The sequence below is a fragment of the Ammospiza caudacuta genome, chromosome 6 (genome assembly GCF_027887145.1).
Source record: "Ammospiza caudacuta isolate bAmmCau1 chromosome 6, bAmmCau1.pri, whole genome shotgun sequence".
Lineage (NCBI taxonomy): Eukaryota > Metazoa > Chordata > Aves > Passeriformes > Passerellidae > Ammospiza > Ammospiza caudacuta.
Window position 1 is genome coordinate 40,368,748 of NC_080598.1, and position 13,635 is coordinate 40,382,382.

Genomic DNA, 13,635 nt, shown 5'->3' on the forward strand with positions numbered 1-13,635 from the left:
AAGTAATCTCATATAACAAGTTATATTTTACAGTATATAAGAATGTATGTAATATTTAATTCAAACATGTTAATTCACTGTTACAATTTGTATTTTTTGTAGCAAGACATACATGTATTGTAGAATGCATTTACACATAAGATTCATGATCTTCCCCAATTACCAATTAATTGTTCATTAAAAATGTACCAGGATTAAATTAAAATTCTTAGAATAATATTTTTAATGTGCAGGGTATAATCTGACTGCAAAACTCTTTGCAATATGCTGCATCTCTATTATAATTTCTTGGAAAACAGTCTTATAATTATTATTCTCTACAAAGCCTTAATTCTTACACATGCTATGTAATAACAATCTTTTATCTTTAAAGATCATGTGTAGTGATTAAAGAAATCAATTTAAGCATAGATTCTTCATAAAGAAATCCTATCATGACAGTGGGCAAGCTTTGCACACTGCTTTTTCCCATGTAAGTAGCAGAATGGGGGAAATGTAGAGAACACATTAAATATATAAATGTATATGCAGCAAAGGCAGACATCTTCGGCCAGCTGGAGGATGGAACTTCTCAGTTCTGAAGAAATCATCATAGAACCATAGAATAGGCTGGGTTGGAAGCGATCTTGAAAATAATCTAGTTCAAATCCCACTGCCATAGACAGGAACACCCCAAGTTTCTCACAGCCCCATCCAACTTGACCTGAAACACTTTCAGAGATGAAGCATCCACAACTTCTCTGGGCAACCTGTTCCTCGCTATTCTCATAGTAAAGAATTTCTTCCTCATATATAATCTAAATATACTGACCAATTTAGAGAGAACGATGTTAGGAGGAAGCCTGTCAGAGGCTTTACAGAAGTCCAGATAAATGATATCTGTTGCTTTTCTCCTGTCCACTGTCACCCCATCACAGAAGGCCACAGGGTTGGTCAGGCAGGGCTTGCCCTGGCTGAAGCCATGCTGGCTGTCCCAAACCACCTCCCTATCTTCCATGTGCCTTAGCACAGCTTCTAGGAGGATCTGTTCAATGACCTCCCCAGGCACAGAGGTGAGGCTGACTGGGCAGTACTTCCCAGGGTCTGCCCTTTGTAGATGAGTGAAATATTTCCCTTTTTCCAGTCACCTGGGACTTCACCTGAATGCCATGACTTCTCAAATCTCATCAAGAGTGGCTTGGTAACTATATCAGCCACTTTCCCCAGCACTGTGAAATGTGTCTTATTGCATCTAATAGACTTGCCTATGTTCAGGTTGATGAACCTGATCTTTGCTTACAATGAGAGAGGGCCTTTGCTCCCCCAGCCTCCATCCTCTTGTCCATCCACTCAGTAGTTGTGGGAAGTGAAGTTGCCCTTGAAGATGGACAAAAACAGTGTTGAGTACCTTAGCCTTCTCCTCATCTGTTCTTACCAGTTTTCCAGCATTCTTTATTGAGGTACACCTTCTTTGACCTTCATTTTCTTCAGGTTAATATACCTGTAGAAGCTTTACCAAGATGGTCACTGAATGTTAAGTCCATTCAAGGATCTGTAATGACTTCAGCTGGAAGTACTAAAATCTTTCAGTACTCAAAGAAGAGAAGCACTGGCAAGAGGTTCACCACAGTTCTCCTTAACTTCACAATTTACTCCAACCTTAATACAAATCAGCTTTATGTTGCTGTTCATAATTTCTAGAGAAACATCATAAGAATGTTCCAATTCAAAGCCAGCAAATGAAGAAAAGGGAAGACCGTGTAGTTACCTATCCTTGTGGAGGGACTATTTTTTTTTTCTATGCTACTGAATATTAGAAACTACTGGAGAATTATACACCATGGGGAGTGAGGGATGAGTAAACAAGACAAGCATTTCCTGCTACAGATCTTTAGATGGAAGAGGAATTTCATAGTAACACAGGAACTTGTATAAGTGAATGTTGAATATTTATCTAGACCACTATCTTATCATTTAGAGTAGCTGGTACTAAATACTTCCCAATGTAAAATCTTCAGTATGGTAACTGTCCCATATAAATTGAATTAGAACACTTGATATGTCATGTAAATTTTATTATGCATAGTGTAGCAGGGTTATTCTAGTTAGCCTCAGAGATATTTAGTCCTTCTTTTGAGATAGATAGATAGATAGATAGATAGATAGATAGATAATTGTAAAGATTACATGTTGAGTGGTGAAAATTATCTATTTCAATAATTTTGTGTTTAGCAGTTCAAAATGTGTTTTCCCTTCAATTTATTGAAAATATCCTGTTCTTATTGTAACTTTTATGTATCATTGATTATTTTATGTATCTCTTGTCACATTTATCTGCACTCGAAGCTACATATTTATAATCCCATTAATCTCTCTTCAGATATCCTTCTACTTAAGTTTTTCTGTTTCCATTATTCTCTTTCTTAATAACAGATGACTAGAACTAAACATAATACTGAATTTAAAGTCTGGACCATAAAGTTACATAATAGAAAAGTAATATTATTTTTATTAATTTATTAATTTTAAATTATTTTTTATTGTTTTCTAACATTTCATTTAAGTCTTTAGGTGTAACAGTCTCCATACAGAGCATGTGTTTCCACTGAGATATTTCCATTTCCTTTTATTGCCTTGTTAAAATTATTTAAAGCACCTGAATATAGAGGAGTTTCTGTTTCTTCAAAAGTGTGCTACAGCTTTCCCTTGTTTGCATGAAATTTCATCTGTTGCTCTGCTGTTCAATTGTCTGCTCTGACTTCTATTTAGGTCCTTCTCATGTTCCTCCTGATCTTCTTGTGGTGTAATAGCTGTATTTTTAAGTGTTTTGCCCACTGAAGTAAAACACAGCAGATGGGAAGTCTGCTGAATTATTTAGGTTAGATATGCATTTAGCATGAAGGGCTAAAATGTTGAAACTATCCCATAGGAAGAAAGATTAATAATCCAGATAGACCAAAACCAGATTTCTATTTCTCAATCTTTCCCCCCTTTTATTTGATTATAAGGATATGGTGTCCTGTAAGTTAAATGTGAATGTCCTAACAGTTGACAACAGAAGGGGGGAAAAAACGATATAAAAACTAGAAGTGAACTGAAAGCATAACCTGCTAGAAGTTGGCACCACAGAGGGAAAACAAGCATTTGTGTGAGCCATGACTCATGTACCTTTTCTTTGGGCTCAGTCGTAAAACGTATCGTTGTGGAAGTATTTTAGGTACTTCCCTAAACACAAAGAAATATGGAAAGATGGATATATTTATATGTGAACATATAGCTAAAGGTCATATCCAACTTTACTTAAAGTTTACCCTTTACATATATTTATGTAATGCATATCTTTTTCTATGGGAAGTACTCTATGTGAATATGCTTTTCAAATTTCAAATTGAAGTTATCTGCATTGATACTCCTCAAGGAGAGAAGGGTTAGCTGGCACACGGGTGGGAGAAGAGTTGCTCATTAGAGAAGGTTTGTTACGTGGTAACATATAATTAAGGTAATGGTCACAGCTTGTGTGACAGCAAACACTCTGGCAGTTGCTTGATTGCTGTCTGGGTCAAGAGATCAGCGTTTTCTACAAGATGTATCCACATTAGTGTGTTAGTGGACAGGTTAGAAAGCAAATTACAGCTGCCTTTCTTAGGCATATTGCTGTCTAGGCTCATTGTTTTGGGTTTTTACTGTACATCAGCAATAATACAGCTTCTGAAGACTGCATGTGACAGGTTAGGCATTTTATCCTTTGAGTAAACAGTAATCATGGTGTGAAGAAAGTGGGGCATTGGAGATTTTTCCCATTCTTTGAGATTTCCATTCTTCCTTTCTAGTTTGCTCCAAGGGCTCTTTGGGGATACATATATTAAGCCCTTTAAATAGTTCATAATAAATCTTTGTCTCGGGTTGATTCTGACAGTTTTTTAAAGAGTCTTTTAAGAGACAATCCTCAATCATTTACTAATCCATGGGGTGATCTTCAGACTTGGAGAAAAAAGAAACAGTTCAAGCTCCAGGATTGTGAAGATACAATGTAGAAACATTTTAACTCAGAAAAACTCAGAAAATACTGTACCATGGAAATTTCACCAGTCATACTATGTTCTGACAGTGCCTAAAAGCTCATTCTGCAATTTGCTCAGTTTGCAAACACTGAAGGAAGAAAAATGGATTACCAAAAAACGGAATAACTATTTTTATTGATCACCTTATTCGTTTTATCATGGGCCTGGCCTTGTTTTCTTGGCACTTGAATTGAAAGGGGCATTATGGGAAAAAAAAGTCATTGTTCCCATTGTTAAAAAATACCCCAGAATTCTGTCTGTTAAGTGTTTACTATTCAAGCCTTGTGAAAAATATGCCAAAATATCTGCAGTGTGGGCTGATTTTTTAACATGCTGTTTCCTGTGTTATATGACAGGTTCTGATTATGTCTGTCAAAAACCTTCTTAATTCCACAGTGCAAAATAAATAGATAAAGACAGAAAATATAATAAAAGTAAGATGTCCGGTCCACTTGACATTTGTTTTTACTAAATAATTTGAATGAATACTTTTCTAAGAATAATGCATGGCTACAGCCCACAGAAACTACCCCTAGGGGTTTTTCCTTCAGCAGACTCAAGTCTGTCAGTTTTGGAGATACTTGTTCTCAACTCCTTTTGAATTTAAATGGCATAGCACTTGTCATTATTTTCAGCTTTTTTATAAATTCTGCATGAGCAAAGAATTCTGTAAGTGCTAACTTATCCATATAAGAACTCTCTTGGTGTACCTTAGGAATATTGTTGCCATATTTTAATTTAATCTGCTGCCCTGAGGAGAAAATACTGTAACAGGAACAAGGCAGCAGTTCTAATAAGGGACAAAGCTGTAGAGAAACCTGGGCAGTTGGGTCTCTTACCCGTTCTTCAGCCAGGAACGTGAGTGTTGGAGGTGAGGGCTGCTTCTGAGAGCACTGCCAGCTGAGCAGCCTGTCCCAACAGCATCAGCTACCCACTGTCCCAGCTGTGCTAGCAAATCCCTCAGAAGCTGCAGGATTAGCAGCCTGTCTGATTCATCTTATCCTGGACCGGGTCATGGAGTGTCAGTGTCACAGATGAGAAGGGACAATTGCACAGAGAACTTGTAATGATGGAAATGTTAACGGCATTCTGAAATACAGCTGGATGCACAGTGTAGAGGACATAAGTATTTTCATGTTTAAGTAATAGTTATATTTATGGGATTTTTAAAGTGCTAATTGTTTGGCAAAGTATGAGAAAGGCTACATTTCTTCATTTTTTCCATTACTCTTTATATTGAAAATTACCAGTGTTAGTTAAACCTGGTTTTGACAGGGGTAAGTAGATTCTGAGTATGTGAAAATACGTTTTCTTACATTTTGTGTGAGAAAAAGTGTCACTTGAATGTATTCTGAAATATATTATTCTGAAGTCATGACATGGTGCCTAGCACCATGCCTATTCTACTGACTGTCCAGTGATGAAGTTATCTGTAAACAAAAATTAAACTCATGACAGTTCTTCTAGACATTTATACATATTTTCCCTTGACAACATATGGTGTGTAAATCCAACTTGCATGAGTTCTTATCATTGAACCATTCAAAATTAGCTAAAAATTTGTTTTATAAAGAAAATTATTTCTTGCCCTCCATGCTTCAAAATATTTATAGAGTACTTATTTGCATTTGACGCACCAATATGCATTCATAAAAAATTTAAACTTGGAAAGTGGAACTGTTTGATAGAGCCAATGTGATAGAAATCCCAAGAAGAGAATGGAAACCTCTTTGCAGTGTTAAGCAGTTGTTCACTGTTAGCAAAGATGGACCCAGTTATTTGCCACGTTTGAAAAATGTGAGAGGTCAAATGCTGCCACAGTCATACCACCCTTTTTTTTTCCCTTTTTCAGTGTGTGAACAGAAAATGGTGGCCCCCTCTGTTTATTGCTGCTGAGCCAGTAACTGTTCACCATGGGCAGATCAGTCTGTGCCTGCACATGTGCACTTGCCTGATTTAAACATATGCTCAGTAGCTACATACTTTTCTAGACATGTTATTCAACAAGGTTACACAATTTGTGCAAAGTGATTTTTTTGTCAGGATTCTGTATGCATTGATGTAACAATCCAGTAGATACTAGGAACCAGTAACTGCCCCTTGGTTAGGCTGCATGCAAGATTCATGTATATAAAATAGTGTATTAAAGTAAACTTACAAAAGCAAAGAGCAATCATTGCAAATGTAATTTTTTTCTTCCTCTTTGGGATTCTAATTTTAAAAGCATTAAAGAAGACAGCTGCTCATGCTGTGATATGCGCTAAACAGCCTGAAGGATGGAAAAAAATATATTTGTAGCTCATAATAACTATTGACCTTTCTGATATACAGTGTTCTCTGTGTTAGCTATTCTGTTCTATCAACAGCGAAGATTGAACATGACTTTTTAATAGAAAACATGGGGTTTCAAGCTGCTTTCACAAAGGTGTTTATGTATTGTTATTTTGTATTGTAGTACAAAGAGTAAGTCCTGATGCCCTTTGTCTGACATCATGTTTGTCATTAAAAAGCTCCACTGTTACTGACTGTTTCATATGAGGAATTGCCTCATAACCATTTTATAGTCGTGATAAAAGCATTGCTCCACTAGATCCAGAACACAGGTATTGTAAATAGAATCCCCCAAATATCCCAGCAGCACAAAAGGTATTTTCTGAAGAAATAGATTCCTCAAGTGGCTATATTTTCAGGGAATTCCACTAAGACTTCAAACACTCACTTTTTGTATTCATACTGTTGTTCCTTGGCATACTCAGGCTGCTGCATAATGGCTTTTGCTGGATGTCATGTGCTCCCAAAGAGTATCTTTATGATGCTCCTTTTTTTCTCTTGAACTTTTCTACTGCTTAGTTGCTTAGTACAGACAAATCCACTAGTAGCAGCTTGACTGTGGCACTTGTGTATGTTTCCCTAGAGTGGGATCATCCAAACATCGACTTTGCAGTGTGAGGTAACTCAGCTGCTCTCCTTTCCCTGAGGGAAAAGCTTCACCAAAAAGCACCTCCCATTTGGCATATGAAAATCTGGAAAGCAACCTCTTTATTGTGCTTTTTAAGCCCAAGCAGGCTGGCAACGTTAAGCAACATCAGAAGGGACTTTTTAATGTTTGTTGGAGGTGTTTTTATGCCATGTGCTGGGAAGGAACTTTAGTGGGCCATTATTGGCAGCTCTAAACCACAGTTATTTTCACAGCTATGCTCTGTAGTGTCAGTTAATGATTCACAAGCTACTAGGCAAGAGCAGAAAACTAGCAAGAAAGGAAAAATGCCCTCAGTTTTCTAGTGCAAGAAAGAGGGGGAGCAACATCAGCATTTAATGGCAGCTTTGTGCTGAAACAAAATGCTTACAATTGTTTATAAGAAGCTTCTCAGCAAGGATAATGATCATTTAAGTTGTGGAAACCAGCCACATCTCAAAGGAGATTAAACATCTAGTCCTCTATTCCTCACAGGACCATAAAGCCCTTGGGGAATTCAGTGAAGTTTTTACCCTCAAAATTAGTCAGTGTCTTTTTTTTTTCCTTTGTTGTTTTCTCATTTCCCAGTTTCTTTTTTCCATAAACATTCCTTAACAGAGCAGAGATGTACTCTTGTTTATGATACTACTCTCTCCTAATATCAGGACCTCTCCCATCCATTGGGTGTGTCCTGTTTCAAACTTTATTAGGATTAGTGAGTAAACAGTAAGGAAATGCTATCACTGGGCTAATTTTCTTTGGGAATTTCACCACATCTTGAAAATGTAGGAGTGTTGCTGACCTCATATGAGACCGCATATGAAACCGGGTCAGGTCGGATTATTTATTCCATTGTTTAAAATAAATTAACCTTAGATGTAAAAGTGTAGGGGAAGGTTTGAACTTCATACACAGGATGGTTTATGTACCACTCACTCGCAAGACCATAGCAGCTCTTCAAGAGTTGTTCTGGTCTATTGGATGAGTATGGGTACATTTGTGAGTGTTCAGATAATGGATTGAAGCCCAGTAGACTGTAACATTTTCAAACACTTTTCAGAGTTAAGGTTTCCTACCATGATTAGCTCCATTAATAACAAATCTTTATCATGTTGTTTTCAAACAAACAAAAAAGCCCAGTGTCTTTCACAGATCACTGACATACCAAAATTTGTTGTGAAATCTGTCTTTCTATGTCATATTTTAACAAAAATCTTATTCATAGTTTTATCTTGGCAATATTTTATTTATAGCTCTGTCCTGGCTCTTAACTCTTTATTTTACCAGATATGTGAAGAGTTCTGTGGGATAAAGTTTACATGGGAAGTAAATTGCATATGTTGGATATTAATAGCCTGATAAGACATTTCTAGGCTGAAGAAGAAACAGAAGGCAATGCACAAGGAGGAAAGCTTTGAGGGATTAAATAAAGTATTACTTGACCCTATTCTGGGCTGCATCCAAGGCAGCATGGCCAGCAGAGCGAGAGAGGGGACTCTCTCCCTCTACTGCACTCCCGTGAGACCCCACCTGCAGGGCTGCGTCCAGCTCCGGGGCCCCAGCACAGGAAGGGCATGAACCTATATGGGAGACAGTCCAGAGGAGGGACACAAGATGATTAGAGGGGTGGAACCTCTCATACTAGGAAAGGCTGAGAGAATTAAATTGTTCAGTCTGAAGAAGAGAAGGCTCTGGGGACAACTTAGAGCAGCCTTCCAGTCACTAAAGAGAGCTACAAGAAAGCTGGAGAGAGAGTTTTTACAAGGCATGTAGTGACAGGACAAGGGGGTGTGGTGATAAACTGAAGGAGATTTGGTTTAGATTAGAAATGAGGAAAAATTCTTTACTGTGAGAAAGATGGACACTGTATTTGCCAAAGAAGTTGTGAATGCCCCATCCATGGGAAGTGTTCCAGGCCATGTTGGATGGGCTCTGAGCAACCTGGCTGGTGGAAGGTATCCCTGCCCATGGCAGGAGGGTGGGAATTAGACAATCTTTAAGATTCTTTCCATCCCAAACCATCTTATGACTCTGTGGTTCTGTGATTATTAGTCCAATAAGGGTAGTTCAGATTACAATAGAATATTCAAAAATGTCTCTGATAATACTAAATGCCTGCCTCTGAGTTTTTACTTCAGTTTCTCCTACATAACTATAGTCAGTGCCTGGGCATAGTTGAATTAAAAAGCAAACAGGGCAAGCTCATTATATGTAATACTACAGGATAACTTTGCAAAGCATGGCTTATTTCTGTGCAGATCCAGCCATTTTTGTGCCCAAACTATAGTATGCAAGTAGATCAGATATTAAACACATTCTCTCACTTCCTTGGCTGTTGTATCTAAATTCACTGCTACTTCACTGAGTTGTGTTTTGCTTGAATGCATGGACTTGTATCACATTAAAAAAAACTTGGATGTATCTGAGTTAGACTCTTGTTCTCCCAGTTTCGAACAAATATCTAAGCTTAACAGTGTCCACCGTTCATGTGGACCATAGGCCAGTAATTACAGTGATTATAAAAATATTCATATCTCTAGATGTAAATATATATAGCATACTCTTTAGAAATTGTGAAGGAAATGAAATAAATATATTACATATAATGCTTCAATGTCAAATTGTTTGCAAAAAATTAAGGATTTTACAAAAGACAATCTAGACCATACCGTCAGTTGCTGGATCTGGAAAATTTGGAGAGATAAGAGTAGGGGGGAAAAATTAATAAAAAACATTACAAGATCTACCTTTCAACAGAAGTCTGATAGCATTTAAAGTTTATATGCCTTTGAATTTCTAATATGCCTATAGGTCATGAAAAGTGTATTGTCTTAATCTTGGAGGTAGGGTGACAAAAAAGAACAGTTTATTATCTTGTCTGAAAACATTACCTAGATATAAATTCTTTATAAAAAGTCATCTTTCTTTCCTTTTTTTTTTTTGAAGATCTGTCCTGAATCTTCCCCTTTTGAGTGATGCCTTATCCAGCTTCCATTATTATTTCCCCATATAAAGGAAAGAATGGAACTAAGTCACCTAAAATCCAGTCCAATTCTTGACTTCTTCAGTTTTACAGCAAATTTCAAAACAGAAATTTTATGAGTTTTACCCAGTCATCTAAAAGGACCATGAATTTCAGATCCAAATCTGATCATTCAGGAGTTCAAGTTCCTGTTTCTAACTGGGACAGTTTACAGCAAAAATATTATTCCTCCTTTTAGAAACAGTATTGCTTTGGAAGAGTGAATGAGCCTTTGCCACCCAAAATGTTAAATAAGTAGTTCATATAGTCCTTGATTTCACTGGGTGCTGAGCACACTGGTGAGACCAAGAGAGCACCTATAGAATTTGCTATATAGTTGTTTACTCTGTGCTCTTTAGTTGGTCTCCAGGTGGGCTCCCGGTGTCCACAAATAAGCCAAAGTGGTTCATCCAAGTAGCCCAGGAATCTTCAGCAGTTTCCTAGAACAAATTTTAGCTTCCACTACTTGCCCATGCTCAGCCTGTGATCAGCCTGAACCCACTTCACTTTAAAACATTCATTTGCACAATTGCTAAGTATAGTAACTTGCACTTATTGGAAATAAATTGTCTTAACTTGTAGCTTTTGTCTTTTATTTGTTGGGTGAGTAGTTGTGATAATCTGTCTTTTAGTTTATAAAATTATCAAATTTGATCTGTAAGATACGGAGAGAGAATGATCTTGGCAAATAGTGATTTTTTGAGAGTCACTTAAGTAATCAAGGTTAAATTTTCTTAGTCTTTTAATGCCTGGTTACAGACAATAAACTGCACAGAAAAAAGAGAAACATTTAAAAGCTGCATCTAGTCCAACTGAAAATGATAGATTTATATTACCTATAAATTCCTCTGAACATAATGATTCTCAGTTCCCTATGCAAAGGTTTATAAGCCTTTAAGAAAATGTGAGAGGAGGTTTGCAAGTGTAGAAGATAACAGGAAAAGAGCTCCCTTTTTCTGACTGTTTTGTATGTTCGCTTTTTTTATTTCTCTTTTAAGAGGTGGCTGTATAGTTGGTGTTTGAGAATGTCCTTTTAAAAATGTATGGACATATGTTTTCAAGGAAGTGAAATGAAAGCCAGGTGAAACCTTCCTAAATCGTTACAAAATCCAGAAAATCCTTTATGTTAAACCATAAGGTACTTTTTTCCACCAATCTCAAATTCCTTGTTTGTTTTTGGTTTTCCCTCTATAACTTCCTTTCTTCCTAAGAATGAGAAGCCTGTCTTTTCTCTGTTTGGCATGCAAAAATGCATTTTTCTCCTCTCAATTATTTTTAATGCTTGTCAAGAAAAAAGCCCAGAAGTTGGTAAACATTATTCAGCCTACTGTAGCAGCTTTTTTTAATACATAAATCAAATGTGGAACTTCTTTTTTCCTGGGGGACAAATTGTTTATCTAAATTTGAATGTGCTTGTGCATCACTCATAGGGACAGTACTTGTGCTATTCTGTGTATGAGCAATTATTTGCATTAGTTTACATTGTTTTGCTCTATAGCATTAGTCAGACTGCACACAGGTGTAGAGTACCTCTGCAGATCCCTTTAGGATGAGAGCCATGGACCTCAGTCCTCCAGACAGCTATGGCCATGTTTTTGTGCCATCAGAAAACCAGAAGAACTCTTCCAGCGCATGAAGTTAAACAATGCGTGACTGGTTTGGGGGGTCTGGGGCCAAGATCATTCCCAAAGCAAAGCCCATTGAGGGATCAGGGATATAGGGTTTGTTCACAAAGAAATGTTTAGAATCACAGAAGTTCACAGAATTACAGAATATTCTGAATTGGAAGGGGCCTACACCTCCAAGTCCTTAGTGAATGGCCCATACATGGATCAAACCCACAACCTTGGCATTGCCAGCACCATGCTCTGACCAACAGAGCCAATCTCAGTAAGTTAAGACGATAACAAAACAGTTTTGTGAATTGGCTGCTCTTTCATAATATCTTCCCATTTGCCTCTGTGGCTCTTACTTTAGTTTTTTAACATTTGTGACACTTCCATATGGGTACAGTAGATTGCAGTTTCGTTCCCTTTGAAATGGAAAATGCATTCCTTGTGTCTAGAAATCTCATCCTGCATTATCAGCTTTGGGAGCAGAAAGAGAAGACATTTATTCCTTTAGTAGTATCCACTGAAGATGTTTAAGGGCACACAAAGGCAAGTGCTTTCCCAACAGAGTACACAATTACCTGCTTTGCAAAGACAACCCAGACTTATTTTTTATACTTCTAAGTCTGACAGTGTAAAATACTTTAATTCACATGCAGTAAGCATTGGCTTTTATCACATAATTAGCATTCTAAACTCACAGTTTAAGAAGTTTATAACTCAACAGTAGGTTTAAACTCAGTAAATTCAAGCCAGAAGTCTTATTTTTCAGTGTAAAAAGATGCCTTTTGTTTCTGCAGTATCAAGCCAAGTGGACCTCGTTTACTTCAGACTTTTTAAAGGTTTTAGATTTTTTTTTCCATCAAAAATTAATTTCTAGAGTTTCATCCTGATATTCCTCAGATTGCAAGTCTGCTTTGACATAATTGAAAAAAAAAATGGAAAATGTTCAGTCACAGATGTTTAAAACCAGCTCCTGAGAACTCATAATGGACCATATTGCAAATATTCCTGTGCAAATCTCACTGACACCAATGGAGCTGTTCTGTGCACATCTTTTTTTTTAAATCCTGCATGCATAATCACCATCAGTATTGTTACAGTACCTACCGTGGATGGGTGCAACTCTGAATGCAGATTTGCACTATCAGCCCTAATGGTTCTCTCTTGAGAGAAATTCAAAATGCTATTCATAAGCTGTTCTGGACTTTTTGGTAACCAATCCCATTTCACACATACACTCTCAGATACTTTTTGTTAAAGAAAATCAAACACTTCAGAATACATATTTGTATGATACTGTTCCAGTCTGTTGGATAAAATCTGTGCACTTTGTAATGTTCACTTAGAGATGTATAGATTTATGCATAGTATAATAATAGCAAAATTATGTGAATCTTATGATATATGATTAAATGAGCCTAAAAAATGTTTATGCCAAGTACATTTTATGGTATGTCAGTTGTTATCCTTTCTTTCACTTAACAGTGTATGAAAGAGAAATTTCAATTTCCATTTTTTGGGAATATTGCATATGTATTACGGCCTGATCTTTTTTTTTGAGCATAAGATATCATGTGTTTAATTCTGTATGTTTAGGTAATTACCATTAGAACACAGGAGGACATATTGTACTTACTGCCTGTACTAGAGTATAATGTGCTGGACTACAACAACTATGCTTGTTAAGCTGATTTTAGCATTTCTTCACACAGCAGGAAGCACCCATGCTGTGGCTTCTTAATATACTCTTTAACTACTGCACTGTACTGTACAATAAAAATAATAATTAATTATGATCCTCACCTTACCGGCACTGCTGCTATCCTGATGATTTTGGCTGCTGTTTCAGGGTTTAACTGTCCCACACCCTGAAAAATATCTTTCCCTTCAGAGTTTTATTTCTTATGTGATATTGCTGAACAGAGCTGAATTTTTTGAGACAGGTTTGTTGCATGGATTGCGATGGCTTCACATTTGTTCAGGTCTCCAAGGACCTGCACCAAT

At 36.9% G+C, this 13,635-nt stretch overlaps 1 protein-coding gene across 6 annotated transcripts in view; it reads left to right on the forward strand.

Moving 5' to 3' along the window:
- NPAS3 (neuronal PAS domain protein 3) overlaps positions 1 to 13,635 on the forward strand; it is a 583,895-nt gene that overhangs the window by 516,829 nt on the left and 53,431 nt on the right. The window lies entirely within an intron of this gene.